Source organism: Procambarus clarkii, chromosome 38 (assembly GCF_040958095.1).
Source record: "Procambarus clarkii isolate CNS0578487 chromosome 38, FALCON_Pclarkii_2.0, whole genome shotgun sequence".
Lineage (NCBI taxonomy): Eukaryota > Metazoa > Arthropoda > Malacostraca > Decapoda > Cambaridae > Procambarus > Procambarus clarkii.
This window is the reverse complement of record NC_091187.1, coordinates 32,885,641-32,902,773: the sequence shown is the minus strand read 5'-3', so window position 1 is coordinate 32,902,773 and position 17,133 is coordinate 32,885,641. Positions and strand designations below refer to the sequence as shown.

Below are 17,133 nucleotides of genomic sequence, written 5' to 3'. Positions count from 1 at the left end.
CACTGCAAGGTAGGTCGGGCATTGCCCGTGAGCTCACAACCCAATGTTAAACTCTCTCACTCAATGTTTATACTTGCTAACAAGAATAAGCAAAAATTAATTGTTTGCTTTGACATCGTGCCTGAACTGCATGTATTGTATTAATTAATGACTGCGCTTAAGTCGTCATGATGCCCAAGTGTTAATAAAGCCGTGTTTATACAAAAACATTGTACATAAATACTGTACTCTAAATTTAAAAAGAAATTCAATCACATGCTGAATAGGAACAGAATAAGTAAGTGATAAATATATCAAACCTCAAGATCGGGTCCATCAGGGTTATTGGCTGCTGTTTTGACACTGTAGACCTGCTTCATCAGAAGGTCACAAGTCAATCGTAATTCTGACTTTTTTTGCTTTTACATTATCTGGTTCCTGCTCTGTAAAATAAATGAAGTTTATTAAAGATATAATACAAGGCTCCAACTACACACTGCAGTCTCCAAAAAATCAAGATCATATCATTCTAGGTACAATCCCGATTTCTGAATAAATACAGTATAAATAAATACAGATTTACAAATACTGTACAGTACTGTACTGTAAGTGTTTCAGTTTCAGCTATCACCTAATTTTCTGGATTTTTCTTTTAACAAATGGTATACAGTAATATATATTTCAACACATTCAAACATACAATTAAAATATAAATCTGTGTGTACCTAGTACACTGAAATGTAAAGTTGCCTTGTGCTATATGGACTGCTTCAGTGATTGTCATACTCTATAATAGAGTATGTGACTAAATAGTATGCTAGTGTAAACAGTGTTTATAACTTAAATATTGAACAAGTAATATTATGACAATCATTTGTAGTGGACACATTAGCATTGTGTATATCATAGTTCCTTGGAACAATATGAATGTTCTACTCTGTAAATACAGTCAATTGCGAGAAATTTCTGAGTAGAACAAATGGAGAATCGAGTGAGACCGGCGCTGGCATACTTACTTTTCTGGACTACTTTTCCCCTGATCGGGTTTGGATTAACGGCTTCTTCCATAAACTAGAGGTGTATGTTTCACGTCCCACTCAGTGCTTTCGTTGTAAAGATTTTCACCATACTGTACTGTACTTCAAAAAGCTACACACACAACATCAAATATGGTAAATGCTCTGGTTCCCATTACACACGAAACTGTGCGTCCGGTATACTCTGCTGCTCAAATTGTAGTGGCAATCATGACACTACCTTCAAACAATGTCCTTCATACATAGCGCTCACCATCACCCTGCAATACAGTCATGAAACAACCTAACTCGGTCCGCCTTCAACCACTACCTCCCACTCCATTGCCATCTCTACTTGTGCCTGATATTTCTGTCACTGACATTCCTGTAACCCCGGTGTCTGATCCTCTCCTACAAACTGTTCACTTGAGTCCCGATCTTGTTGAAACACTAGTCACTTGCATTGCAGATGCACACGAAAAGAAGCTGGACTGACTCTTAACATTCTTTTTGCAATCCAGCCAGCCCATTCCTGAGGCTGACCCACCGTATCCCTCCCCCTGCATCGCCTTTGAGTGATATCTTCCCTCCATATCTACCCTTGCTGTATACAAAACATTTGAACTGATGCTAGAAAACCTCACTAACTCCTTGACGTGCCTTACCCAAGTCACTTCCCAGGCTGACTTGCCACAGTCCCCAACCCCAGTACTCTGTCATATAACACTTTGAAACTACTGAAAGATTTTGTCTCTACCACATTCTCATTTAACTTGTTCCAACTGTTTATCACTGTTAACAAAAGAAAAGTTTCTAATATTTTTTGGCACCTTTGTTTCCTTAGCTAGAATCTGTGTCCTCTTGTTCTTGAAGTTGCTGGTTTCAGGAATTTATCTTTGTCAATTTGGAGTCAATTTCTATTAGTATTTTGTAAGTGGTGGTCATGTCACCTCTTTTCTTCTATCTTCTAGTTTTGGCATGTTTAACGCCTCTAGTCTCTCCTTGTAACTCGTTTTTCAATACCAGAAGCAATTTTGTAGCATGCCATTGCACCTTTTTCAGTTTATTGATGTGCTTCTTGAGATATGGGCACCATACAACAGCTGCATATTCCAATTTTGGTCTCATAAAAGTCATGAACAGTTTCTTTAGTATTCCACCATCCATATAATTAAAAGCAATAATGTGGGGTCACTGAGGACTTGCGGTCATTGGGTATCACACACACCCAGCCACCTACCCCCATGCACGTCCCCCACCCCTTGCCCATCCAATACTGTACTGTAGCTGCTGCACGCATGTTCGTGCTGCTGCAAAATTCAAAGGGATGCTCCACCGAGTTAGTACAATGATTTTATGCATGAAGGGGGTACACGGGGACCTAGAAGAATGTTCGTATGGACGATTGAACTGAATGGGACACTAAAATGAGCAGACAAAAGAAAGAAAGATCATGGTCAAGAGACCAAGCAAGCTCAGGAAGCGCATGTGCAGGCTGGAGGTAAAAACGTGCACAAGACAGCTTGCAAAATCTAACCGAGGTAGTATTGACCCCCAGTGGCTCCACCATTGCCACATGGTGTAAGGCGACAGTACTCCTAGCAAGCATTAGAAATATTGCCGGAACAAAGTTGGATGTCTTCAAGATGCACTTAGATACGTTCTTGCAAGAAGTGCCGGACCATCCAGGTTGTAGTAAATATGTGGGCCTGGCCCCAGCTGGGCTCGGGGTGTAAAAGAACTCCAAGAACCCGCTCCAGGCACGTTCAAAGTATTCAGCATAAAATGAAGGTTAAGAAAAAGTCTGTACAGAAAAGATAACCACCTACCCAGAAACCGAAGAACAACAACAAATGGATAAAGTGGCGAAATGAACGCCACAACACCTCATACTATTGCCTCAAAGAGGATCACAGGTGGGACACCAACTCAACCAACTGATCACCACAGAGATGGCAATAAATACATGTCAAAATCTTCAGACACGAAGATTGGATGAGAAGGGCTTACCGGCAAATAATGTCACTAGGTCCACCTTGTACTAGAGGCAGAGCTGCAGAAACGTGCCCAGATTCACACGAGCAAGCTTTGCCCGAAGCCATGATTAAAAAGGTCACCAAGGAGCCAGAAGTATCACTCTTCCCCTGTAAGACTCCAATCATGTCACAACCCGGAGCAACTGCCAGACCTGGGGGAAGAGGTATATGAACCCCTACCTCAACCAGTCCAGTTGAAAGGCACCTACAACAAGGGCCTCACTATCGGGAAAAAGCATATAGACGAATGCTGACCAAGACGATGCCGACACGAAAAGGTACACGTCTGGGTGCCCGAATGTCCTACAAAGCCAAATGAAGGAGGAAGCATCAACGGTCCACTCTGTGGCGACAGGAAGGAAATGGGACAGATCGAATGCCCCTCCCCCTCCATTTGAGACAATAATCCATGGGGGAGGGGGAATGGGGGGGAATGGGGGAGGGGGGCATGGGAGGAGCAGTATGAATGGATCTAACTATGGAGCCCTGAGGAATTCAAATTCTCAGTAGTACATGCCACACAGCTGCAAGCTCCCGAACCATACTGTGCGCCCAACAAAGGAGTGAAGACCAATGACCCTGACCAGCTTCGTGACAGCTGGTCACATAGCCTCAACCAAGAGCCGAGACATCTGTGAAGATGTTGAGCAAAGCAGACGAGGGTAGATCAACTGCTCAAGGGCCAACAGAGTCCACACTCAGCGATTGCAAGTGGTGAAAGAGGCTGCCAGGGAGAAACCAGAACAACCTCTGAAGGGACCAACAACCTTGCCCAGAGAATACACCAGAATGGCAAAACTGAAGCTCCTGCCCAAGTGCTCGAGTAACTGCTAAATCACCCAGGGCCAGCTCAACACTAACAGATGGTGGCACTGTAGACAGGGCACGGCAGCAAAAGGCAGGTAAAGCAATGCCAACTGAAAGTCCCAAAAGAAGGATCAACCAGTCCGAACTTGGGACGAAACCAACTTGAACTTCAGCGAGTTCACCAGGAATCCGAACTGGGCGAGCTGGGAAAGCGAGCTGCTAGCCAGATCCCTGGCTAGCAGACATGCGGGTCAGCTGGGAGCCCACACCAGCCAGTTGTAAAGGTAGGCCAGAACCTGAACACCAAGCAAATGAAGGCAGACCAACATAATCCGAGCCAAATGTGTAAACATGCGAGGAACACAGATTGAGCCGAACGGGACAACCCAAAAGTGACAAGCCTGCCACCCCAGGAAAATGACTGACCAATCCCTGAACCTCATATGTATAAAGACATGCAATATGCATTCCGAGGTCCGAAGGCATCATTCAAGCACCTGCCTTGAATACAAGCCTGACCTGGGTTATCATCCTAGAGGAAGGGCAAGGAATGAACCGGTTCAGCCTTGAAAGAGTGAGAATGAACTGTAGATCAGGCAAACCTCATTTCAGGATTGGAAAAATGTGGGAAACCCACAGAAATGACAGTCATTTCAACCACGCCTGAAGTCACTCACTCCAAGATGACCCAATGTAGGCGAGAAGATACTTGCCCTGAAAAGCGCAAACCCACCAGAGGCGGAGGGACTGACCAATGCTACTGCAGGCCAAACAAAACTACCATACTTGAAAAGCCCATGACTTGTGGGATCAGGTGTTGGCAAACTAATCTAGCCTCCCCCTCACTGCCCCCATCAAAGGGATGAACTGTGAAAGGGCCAGAGCAAACCCATTGAGCTGTCCTTCTGAACAGAGCGAGCACAGCACCAACCAGATGAAGTAGGACCAGCAGAGGGGGGGGGGGTGCTTAGTGACCCAACTTCTGGTTCCACAGATGACCTACCAAAACCAACAATAGGCACTTCCAAACTGCCTAGAAGTCCAAGAATTACGCCCCCCCCCCCCCCCTCCATGAACAACCAGTAGGCCCGAGACAGCTCTACAAGCAGTAGCTGCTGGTGAAAAATGGCAAAACTTCCTCCAGGAACGTGAGCAGAGAAAAAAAAGTGGAAAGTAGAGCAAAGGGCCACAATGTCAATGTTGGGCCCCGTCTAAAGATGGGGGCCCAGCATTAACATGTGAAACAGGTGGCATAGAAAGTGGCCACTGCCTCCCTGAGTTTACGCACAGTTTAGAGAGCACAGAAAACACTGCACCATCTGAGGCCATGAGGCCCACAAGAGGAACACCACCGAGCACCACATCATCATCCTTGAATTTCTCAGAATGCAGCTCAAGGCCAAGCCCCAGGCGAAAATAAAAGATTGTCCGCTAGCCAGGATAACTCCGGATTCTCGTTATACTTACATCCAAAATGGAAAAGAAGATTCAAACTCAAAAGAGGCCGGGTCCATCAATGAGGCATAAACCCGGTCACGCAGGAGGTACCCAAAAAGGGCATCCTAAGCTTACACAAAGAGAACCCGACAGGAGAGAAACTTCCAGAAGAACCAATCCGATTGGCCCAAAGACACATTGAATCAAGTCCAAATATTTATACAATTAAATAACTACCTTCTTTTCCTTGAAGTCAAAGGTTCATTTGATTATTCCTAGGGTTTGGTCGGCTTTTTTCGCTGCAACTCCCACTTATTGTCCAACTTTCAGCGATTGTTGGATTCTGATCCATGAAGATCCAAGATCCTTTTCTTCATCAATCTGCTGGAAAGTAATGTTGTTGATTTGGTAGTTGTGATGTGCATTGGTAAGCCCCAAATGCAAGGTCTTGCATTTTTTATATTTAAAAGCATTTGCCAGTCTCCCGACCATTTGTGGCATTCATGCAGATTTCTTTGTAAGGCCTCGGTATAATTTTCACTTCCTACTTTACCATTAATCTTAGTGTCATCTGTAAATTTGATGATGTGGTTTGGAATATTCTCATCTACGTCATTAATGTATGCGACAAAAAGGATTGCCCCAAAATGGAATCGTGCAGTACCCCACTCACCACATTGCTCCTGTGAGATTTATTTCCATTTAGGACAACCCATTGCTTTCTTTGTTTTAACCATTATATTATCCATTCTAACATTATGCCATTTATTCCAGGTGCTTGTAATTTCCTTGCTAGTCTTTCATGTAGTACCTTATCAGATGCTTTAGCTTTAAGCGTTAAAAATTGCCATAGACGAAAACAAAACAGTACAGTACCTGGAACCATCGAAAACCTATTAAGCAAAGTTAAAACAAATTCAATAGTTCATTTTGAATCGAACCAAAAAAATCCCTCAATTTTTTTTTTATAAATAGTTCAAATAAGGGTAATAAATATCAGAGTATTCATGAATATGGATTGGGACATATAAAAATTAGTTATAAAATCCAGATTTGGACAGTTCACTGTACTTAATGAAAATGCTAAATGAATATTGGCTTATTGTAAAAGAAAATATATAATATATTGCATCAGGTGGTATAAATACAATCTTTATATGTACTCGATTTATAAGCACTTTTGATGCCAGAACAGAATTATAATACCTTTCTCAATTTTTGGTTGGGGTATCGATGGAGGAATGCCAGCTTTGACACTGCCAAGGGCTACTAGCCAAGCATGACGTTCATGTGGGGAAGGGGCCTTGAGATAAAAGTGCTGCTCGTAAGGAATCACAATATCTATCCTCATTGTGTCAGTTGCGTGTACTGAAAAAAAATTAATTAGCTCTAGACCTGATATGACATCAAACATGTCATGACACTTGTGTAGTTATACTTGTTGTAGTTACACTTAATACAGAATTACGTGACATTGAACTACATGATAGCAACTACCAATAACTTTACTCTTGCTTTATTTAGTCTAACAAATATTACCTAAACACTGGTATCATGCAGTGTTATCCTATAGGTTTTAAGCCAAAGACAACCCATGGGACCCTAGGAGTTGTTCTGCAGATACACTGAACAGGATAATGAATTTTAAGCTAATGGGCATGATGCTTCTCCAAGACCATACTGTGCTGTATAATAACAAACCTAGTCTGAAAAACATATGTCGGTATGCTCTAGTACGCCACTTTTGTCATAGTGCAGGAGTACAATACATCATAACTGTCAGTAGCACCCAGATAAAATGCAGCATCCTCTTACCTAAAATCTCACATGCTGAGAGTTTCACTGATCCTTACATCCCTGGTTTACTTCCTCCTGTGATTTGTAATATGCCAAAACGCCTTGATCTAAAATAAACCATCTTGGCTGCCATCCTGCAAGTACAAAAAAAAAAAGCAAAAGAAAACTTAGTGATTTACATTTAACAAAAATTTACCCACTCTTATTTTAAGCACTATTTTTGAATGCAGACAAAGTGGTGTTTTGTTGACCACTGTGTAACGTTTCTGTTACATCAATTATGGTGACAAACACAAACATTAAGAGAATACTGTATATATACAGTATATATATTTGGATAAATGTAGTATACAGAAGTTTGCAGGTGAAATTTGGTGAACAATGGTGTGACGGCGAGTCGAGTGTACGGCGAGTTAGTGTTAAAGGTGTGCAGCCTGTACTAAACCACTCCTGCTTGATAGCTGCTTGATGGGGTTCTGGGAGTTCTACTACTCCCCAAGCCCGGCCTTGAAAGTAGACTGCTGATTACCGATTAATTGATTGATAAAGATTAAGCGCCCCCAAAAGGTGGCATGGGCATGAATAGCCCATAAGGGGTGGTTGATTATTTGCCATCGGCAGCTTGTATAATCGGTCCACACCTCACCTCACCATTCTCTAGCAGGTTATCTTATCTTCGTGAGGTTATCTTGAGATGATTTCGGGGCGTAGCGTCCCTGCGTCCCGGTCCTCGACCAGGCCTACTTTTTGTTACACATCCCCAGGAAGCAGCCTGTAGCAGCTGTCTAAGTCCCAGGTACCTATTTACTGCTTGGTATTATTTTTTAGGACTTGGTATTTTTTTTTAGAATTTATTTGGTATTATTAATAGGACCGGCTCCTATTTAGGAGCCGGTCGACCGAGCGGACAGCACGTTGGACTCGTGATCCTGTGGTCCTGGGTTCGATCCCAGGGGCCGGCGAGAAACAATGGGCAGAGTTTCTTTCACCCTATGCCCCTGTTACCTAGCAGTAAAATAGGTACCTGGGTGTTAGTCAGCTGTCACGGGCTGCTTCCTGGGGGTGGAGGCCTGGTCGAGGACCGGGCCGCGGGGACACTAAAAAGCCCCGAAATTATCTCAAGATAACTCAAGATCTCAAGATTGGTGAACAGGTACCTCAGGGTGAAATTAACTCTGCCCATTTGTTTCTGACTCCACTGGGGATCGAACCCGGAACCTCAAGACTACAAATCCGAAGTGCTGTCCCCTCAGCTGTCAGGTCCCTAAAAAGTTATTTTTTTTTTGTCAGGTTAGGGAAAAAGTAGTAACTGTACTTTTCAGGAAGAAGTATTAATTGTAATTAATGGATTACGTAGACTTAACAAACCCATCTCATTAAGCTAATGAGAGTTTTGGAGCATGTATATCAGTGACATAATATACTCACTACATAACTTTCCCTCCCAGGGGATGAAGGGAAAAATACTTGATCCTGGAACCTGGTTGGTTAGTGAATTGTACACATAGTATAACCTTTGAAGTTAACTTCCTCCTCTTTGCTAATGTCATCTAACTGGGGTTTTAGGGTGGGAGGTTGCACAGGATCGTCGGTCATCGTAGGATCAGGTGGTGGTGCTGCTGGTAACTGCGGTCGAAAAGTGCGAAGTGCTTCTGGAGGAATGTCTGGAGGAATGTCTGGGGGAGCGTTACAGTGTGCTGGTTTTAGGCGATCGATGGAAATATTTTTCCCGATTGCCTCGGCGTTCAATGGTGAAGAACTTTGGTGTTCAAGAAACCACTTTAAATGGCCCCTCGTAAGGTGACTGTAGAGGGCGTCGGACAGCATCGATTCTTACAAACACATGTTCAGCTGTGTGGACCTCACGAGACACATGTAGCACGTGTTTTTTGGTTGGCGTGGTGGTGTTGGGCAAATGCTTGTCATGGCCGCTGATAATTTCTGGACTAAAGTGGGGTCTGGGGGCATTATGAGTGGTGTCAGAGTTATGAATTCGCCCGGAAGCCAAAGGATAGATCCGTATGCCAAGTCTGCTGCCGAGACTTGCTGATCCACGCCCTCCTTCGTGGCCAAACGGATGCCAAGAGGGACTTATGGAAGATTGTCAGTCCAATCATCGGGGCATGCTTGAGCTATTAGGACACCCTTTAGTTGTCTATCTTGAGGTTATCTTGAGATGATTTCGGGGCTTTTTAGTAACCCCGCGGCCCGGTCCTGGACCAGGCCTCCACCCCCAGGAAGCAGCCCATGACAGCTGACTAACACCCAGGTACCTATTTTACTGCTAATTTCAATGAGGTCATTCAATGAGGTCTGTAACAGTGTGGAAAACCCTAATATAGGCATTATGGGCAAGTTTTCTTTCAATAAAGAATTATCAACCTAGTACAATGTAGGCAACATGCAAGCAGACTAAGGAAGGTTTTAATTTCTTGCTCTAATGACATGGAAAAAGCAACTAGGAGGAAACATCATGTGTGGTGGCCCAGATTACTATTGGAGTGAGATACCCATTTTGCTCTCCAGCATTTAAAAATTTTGATTTCACTATTGAATAGAAGTCCATTAAAGGAATGGTCTTAAAGCATAAGGGGAACACCCAAAATGACTGTTTCATCAGTTTATATCAATATACATATATATAATAGGTACCTAGTCAGTACAGCCAAGGTTGATTAAGTTTTCTTCAGTATCATATGATACTGTTCATAATCACAGTACTTAGTAAGTGCTAAACCAGTATAGCAATATGGTACTATAAATGTTGCATCAAAATCCAGACTTCATAGATATCACAGGATGCCAATACAGAAGCAAAACGACATCAGTTGATCAATGTCAAGGTACGTAGTCATCAAGAGAAGTCACAAAGCCTGGAACACTATCACCATCTGCAGAACAGACCAGTCCAAAATTTCTAGACATCATTCAGGATGACAATACAAGAACAAAAATAAGAAATGATGTCAAAAAGTGTCAAATTCACCAAGAGCGTTCTACCATTCCGTTCGACTCGGGGTGGTATGCTGTGGTTTGGTTGTGTGTGGTGCTGAGGAATTCCACAAGTTCCTTCCATAGATATGATTTGAATTGCCATCCATGGTCAGTGATGCAGACGGGCTTTTTCATAGGGGCGTCCTTTTGGCAGAGGGGATGGCAAAAATGGGTGACCCATCCAGAGAGAAAAGCCTGGACCATGGACTCAGCTTAGATGTTGACCAATGGGATTGCTTCCAGCCATCTGGAGAATTGATAGATGCAGCCGAGTAGATAAGAGTATCCCCCTTGCCAACGGTAACAGTCCAACGATGTCTATATGCACCACCTCAAAACGGTCAGAAGGTAACGGGAACTGTTGAAGAGGGCTCTTTGTGTCGATGTGTTTTCACTAGCTGGCACTGGAGACATGAGCGAGTTCATCGTCGAACATCGGCATTGATTCCTGGCCATACGACATGCTCAGTTAGTAGTTTCTGGGAAGCATGTATTCCTGGGTGTGCTAGGCAGTGAAATGCTGAAAATATTTTCCAGAGAAATTGGGCAGGAATTTAGAGCCTAAGAGTTCCTGCCCTGGAGGTGTCACAGGCCTTTCTCTACCACCACCTTCCATGAGAATCTCTATTAACCGGAGAACTGCGTCAGAAGTTCGTAATCGCTGCAGATCAGTCTTCCCGTAGGGCCTTGCTGATTGCAAATAGTCCACCTGGGCTAGGTTTTGCACGACCTGGTTTATGGTTTTTCAAGACAGTGCATCGGCTATGATGTTGTTAGTTCCTTTGACATGGCGGATATCCGAGGTAAATTGGGAGACAAATCCCAGGTGGCAGGCTACTCGAGAAGTGAGAATCATCCTTGGCCGTCAGTGCATACGTGAGGGGTTTGTGGTCTGTGAGGATGTAGAATTCTCACCCCTTTGAGGAAGTGCCGGAAATGTTGGATGACTACGTAGATGGCAAGCAGTTCTCTATTGGCAAGCATGCACTCATTACAACTGAATACTGCATTCATAAGCTACACACAATTTAGTAAACGTATCTCTCAAGTGCCTTCCATCATTCTTACATTATACTGTTTGCTTTTAATCAGATGATTGTGTATTAAATTTCAAGAATTCATATTTTCTTCATTGTAATTATTCACTGAAATGCTTTATCCACAAAATCATACTGCATATAAATAAAATAATCTCTCAGCCTACAGATGTTAGAAAGAGCATTTCCATTCAAGGAAACTGGGATTAATTACTCAATAGGAAATGAGGTCTAGAAGGTTGCTAAACAATAATTGTCTGGATATAATAACTTATATTGTTTAATGTCATTAACTACTTGATGCCTTGTATCTTAGTTAGATGCTGTAGTTGTTGAATTTTTGTGCTTCCAGATTAATCTATTAATCTATGATTAAGATACTATTTATGACAGTATTTGTGATTATTGTTTGATGTTACAGAATAGCTTGCAGTTACCTTGCGTTGATTTCAGAAATCAACGTCCTCATGGCCCGGTCTCAGACCAGGCCTCCATCATCTCCAATACTATACCTAAGTAACTGACATCTTTTATTTATTTATATGAAAGAAGGTACATTGGGTTTATAAGAGTACATGGCATTGATGTTTTCACATTCTTGCAAAGCCACTAACATGCATAGCGTTCCTGGCAAGTTTTGCCCAACTGCTCTGAATTATTTCAGTGTCTTATTTTATTCATATCGTTGATGGCAGTATTTGTTTCTTGAATGTGTATCACTTAACACTTGCAGCTTCATTATGGTGTAACACTATTTATTTATTTATGTATACAAGAATTGTTACATTCTTGTAAAGCCACTAGCATGCATAGCATTTCGGTCCTAATTTTTCCACGGAATACGACGCGCCAAATCGTCTAACAACCAGGTACCCATTCATTGCTGGGTGAACAGAGACAACAGTTAAGAATTGGAACCTAGCCAATCCTCCACGGATAGGATACGAACCCAGGCCAAAGTGCTCGCGAAGCGCCGGGCAAGTGTTTTACCATTGCGCCATGGAGACTATTTTGAATTTAATCTTCATTTTCAACAGACAAGTGCTAATGACTATCTCAGCAAAAAACTAAGGAGTTCTGCAATTCCTACAAGACTTTTTCTAGCAATAGACTGAATATATGCAGTACATAAAATTATAAATGTAAATTATATAAGTATACACCTTTATTGCTTAACAGCCAGCAAAGAATACTGTAAAAACCTTAACAAACTATTGTAGCTACTTAGGCATGTGAATTAATGTTGTTTTGACACACTGAAAACTGAGCAACAAGACAGCAGGATAAAAGGTTTCTAGTCGAGTTGTACATTTTCCAACTCACTTTTAACCCCATATAACCATATACTATAATAATAATAATAATTTATTTAGGAACAGTACATACATAGTTGCAGCGTTACAGTACAAACATTCTGTTAGATTTAAAGATAGAGGTAGTACATACAATACCCAAAGCTACTAGTACGCATAGCGTTTCGGGCAAGCGTTTACTATCTAAACCTAACCAAGCCTTATAATAATCCAATATACCTAGCAGGATACAGTCTAATCTGGTCTAAAGAGATCTAATGGGGGGGACCTTTGACAAGCTGCCAGCTTCTTGTCATCATCAAGGTCACTAGTATTAGTGGCCCTCAGGTAAATTCAGGTATAGTAATCATGCACAGGTATTTTGCATTTGGCTCACTTTCTATCTTCTCATTTTGAGGTTATCTTGAGATGATTTCAGGGCTAAGCGTTCCAGTGACCCAGTCCTCGACCGGACCTCCTTTTTTGTTACACACCCCCAGGAAGCAGCCCGTAGTAGCTAACTCCCAGGTACCTATTTACTGCTAGGTTTCTTTCAGGGTGAAAGAAACTGGCCATTTGTTTCTGCCTCCACCAGGAATCGAACCTGGAACCTTAGGATTACAAATATATATACATATATGCAATTGACGATCACAAAACACTGATCATTTTATGCGGAAAATCAACACCAGACTGCTGTCTGGTGTTGACAAAGGCTTTAACAAAGTCGAAACGTTCACCTCATTTCATATTTCTCTGTGGATTTTCCGCATATACATATATATACATATATGTATATATGTATATAGGCCCCTGTATATATTAATTATATTCTATATTAAGACTGATATATATCTCAAGTTGAAATTGGCCAAACAATGTTTGGTTGGGTTGGTTCAACCCAATCAATTAGATTTGATTGGGTTGATTTTGGGTTTTGGGCCTGGGCTGGGCTGGGCTGGGCTGGGCTGGGCTGGGCTGGGCTGGGCTGGGCTGGGTTGGGCTGAGTTTGGTTTTAAAAATTGTTAACGAAGTGTAATAGACTGGAGAAGGTCACTTTGTACAACATGTCTACACATCTAGGAGAACACAAGTTTAATGATACCTCAGTAAACCCGTTTGCGTGTTAAATGATGCTACTTAGAAAATTCATTTTGCTTTTGCACTTAGAAAAAATATATAATTATGGATATATATACCCCAAATACGTTACTTCAGATCCGCTTAATATGAGAACATAACTAAGACGACTTGTCACATCACCTCGTCTGTCAAGTAACAAAAACTCCTGACACATAAATGCTGTGTTAAGATGTACTACACGCCCCCGAAGACACTCCCACAAGGTTGCTGCACCACACCACCACAGTCCTCAACCATTAACACATACCATTCCAGTAATTGGTCCATTTATACAGTATGCCCTCCATGGTGGACAGCGGCGGCCCTCTCTGCCACCTGGACGCCACTGTTTATATTCGAACCCCAGTTGGAAACAGACCCAAGTATAGGATGGGTTAGCCCAAGTATCGCGCTTCCAAAAGGGTCGCCCAAGTTGGAAAAGACGAACGCTGAAAGAATATTGTTGAAAACATCTTGATAACTGATTAAACCAAAATTATTTATTAGTCAGAAGAAAGACAAACGCGATCTATCTGTAAAACCTCTACCAGACAAATATTTTAAGTAAAACCGAAGGTATTTGTAGTTGTATAAAAGTGGCAGTTTTCATCGCTCGTCGAGCTCGAAAACCGCAGCATTCATCTCAGAACCATGCCTATTTCACGCAGATTCCTTAATAAACGTAAGAGTTTTATATGTCACAAGAAAGACAGATATAAAAGCTTCCTTCTAAATACCTTACTATGGGCATATTTAAATTTAAAGCGAAGATACGTGTACTTTTATAATAGCCGAGCTCCGACTCCGGACAGATCGATCGACGGAGCAACTCTCTCTCAGAACAATGCTTATTTCACGTAAATTTGTAAATAATCGTAAATTTTTTATATGCCTCAAGAAAGATAGGAATATAAGGCTCATTTTAAGCACTTTATTATAGACATAATTAAAGTTCTAATGAAGATTCATGTATTTTAATAATCGCCGAGCTCCGACCCCCGCATAGACTGAGCGACAGAGCAACTCTCTCAGAACAATGTTTATTTTACGTAAATTCGTAAATAAACACAAATGCTTTATACGTCTAAGGAAAGATAGAAATATAAGCTTTATTTTAAATACATTACAGTAGACATATTTAAAGCTCAAGTGAAGATATATATATTTTTATAGTTTCGTTCAGTAGCTTTTCGGTCATGGAGTGCAGACGCCTACGCACTTGCCAATATGTTGTGTAATTAACAAAGATACGCTAATAAAGCCTAAAATATTACATGCCTCCAGAAAGACTGAGCTATAATCGTTATTGTGAGTGTATCAAAGGAAATATACCATGTTGGAGACCAATGATATATTCATTTTAATTTAAGTTTCGACTCCCGCCCGGGCGAGAGAGATGAGGCGACTCTCGCCCCATCTATTGGAGATTCTGTCCACTAAAGACCCAAAGCTACTCAAACCCTCCTAGCATTACGTAAGCAATGAAGTAATATGGTATATTTACTCACTATAATGTGGATGCTGGATGCAGAACATGAGAAAACATAATTTTACTCTGAAAAAATATCATTTCATAACAAAATATGATGTAAATATGTAATATCAAAGGAAGTCGATGGTCCATGCAACAATATCGTGGAGCGACTTATCCAAGATATATTGCTCTCTGGAAAGTGTTTGCTGGCATATCAACCTTGTGTACACAGTGATCCAGTCGTCGAACTTCTCTGCTCTAATTATCGCAAATTTAATTTATGATGTTAACACGTAGCATGCGTATTTTTAATCAAATCTAACGATATTAACAAGTAGAATGCGTATTTTTAATCAAATCTAACATAACTACCCAGAAAACGTTAAAGATTATTTAAAAATACATGGCTGGAAGTTAAATCAACTCCATAGAACTATATTTTTGTTATAGATACTAATCGTTATTTGTTGGTATGCGTTCGCTACCAGAGCAAATATGTACTGTATTTATGTAAAATCTCCCTGTTTCTTCGCACATGGAACATGGAACCTTACACGCTCTCTGATTTACTGTTTAATAGAGATTCACAAATAAAGTTTATGATTGTATACGTTATCAAAAAGGCAGTGACAAAGTCATTTTTGCGTTTTAATCACAGAGATTAGATCTTAGTGAGATAGGAAAGATATTCATATTTTAAAGAAGGAGTTTTGAACCATCGCTCTCCCTATCGATAGAAACTAACTTTTTTTTTGTTATTATTAACAAGCTTAGGTATACACAGCAATGTGCTGCTACCCTATTCTATATGAAAGATTACACAGTGTATATCAAAAACTAGCTATAAGTTCATCAAATATTCCCATCTCACAGGATGGTTAGTTATACATGGAATCAGGGGATAAAATACCAGCCTCAATAAAAAAAAATCAACTGTGACTAACAATCAGGTGAGAACATAAGGCTGATCTATTAGCCTCCGTTAGCAAAATCCGGGTACAGCATAAGAATATCTTCCAATATTCCTAAGTGTATGAAGTAATTACAGAGTTCAAAGAACCTTATACCATTTGGTCTGAAGTCACTTATAACAGGGCAATCACAGATATAGTGTTGGTGAGTATGTCCCAGCTCTTGTTCACATAGTTTACAATTGGAATATTCACCATTGGGGGCTATTCATTACCTGCAGCCACCTGCGATACATATCGATATCCTAGACTAATTCTGGCAATTACAATGTCACACTGTCATTGTGACACTAGTGGAAGTTTTATGCTGTCCGTTCATATAATTCTCGATTCTAAACATGTTTACTAAGTTTAGTTCATTAATTATGCACCCCATATATCATCTTGTGGGCGGTAGTGGAAAAGGTTACAGAGGCACATAAACATGTCATTGCTCTTTATACTCTTGCTTTCTGGTTTTTGTGTGTCAGTGACTGCTCTTCTGTCTTCCCTAATTTCCTAAAATATTGCGGGTTTGACAGAAGAGATTGGAATGCCCATATCCCACTCAAATTCAGGCTTATCACATTCAGTTTTAGCTGCCTTGTTTGTGTCATCATGCTGGACTACACCTATATGAGAAGGTATCCATACAAATGAGACTTTGAAACTCCTACTGTTTGCAATAATAATGTTGTTTATAATGGATGTTACAACTACTGTACAACCTTTTGAAGATCAATGCTAATTTTATCTAGATAATGTAATAAACGAAAGTTTTCTATGTCAACAGAAAGGCAGAAATATAAGCTACACTTTAAATACTTGTCATAAATATAACTGAAGTGAAAGCGAAGATATATACATTTGTATAGCTACTTGATACTGTACAGTTTCTTGATGGCTTGCTCTAAGAGTGTGAAGCCCTTCACACCAGCCTATAAATTAGGTAATTTATTTCCATATATGCTAATTAACCTTAAAATCTATATGTCAGAAGGAAGGAAGATGTAGACGTTAATGTGACAACATTTCAAGAAAAATCTCTCTCTCTAAAGTTAAATAATGAAAGCTACTTAGGTATCAGTGGCCAGCCAGGTGGAGATCACAGGCTGTACAATACTGATAAATTATGTAATTCACAGAGATACGTTGATAAATATTATTGTTTTATATTTTATTAAAAATACAG

General features: G+C 40.9%; 1 pseudogene; it reads right to left on the bottom strand.

Annotated features, from left to right (window-relative positions):
• Positions 1-13,825, bottom strand: part of LOC138372319 (pleckstrin homology domain-containing family A member 3-like) — a 72,075-nt pseudogene extending 58,250 nt beyond the window's left edge.
• Between the last annotated feature and the right edge of the window lie 3,308 nt (positions 13,826-17,133).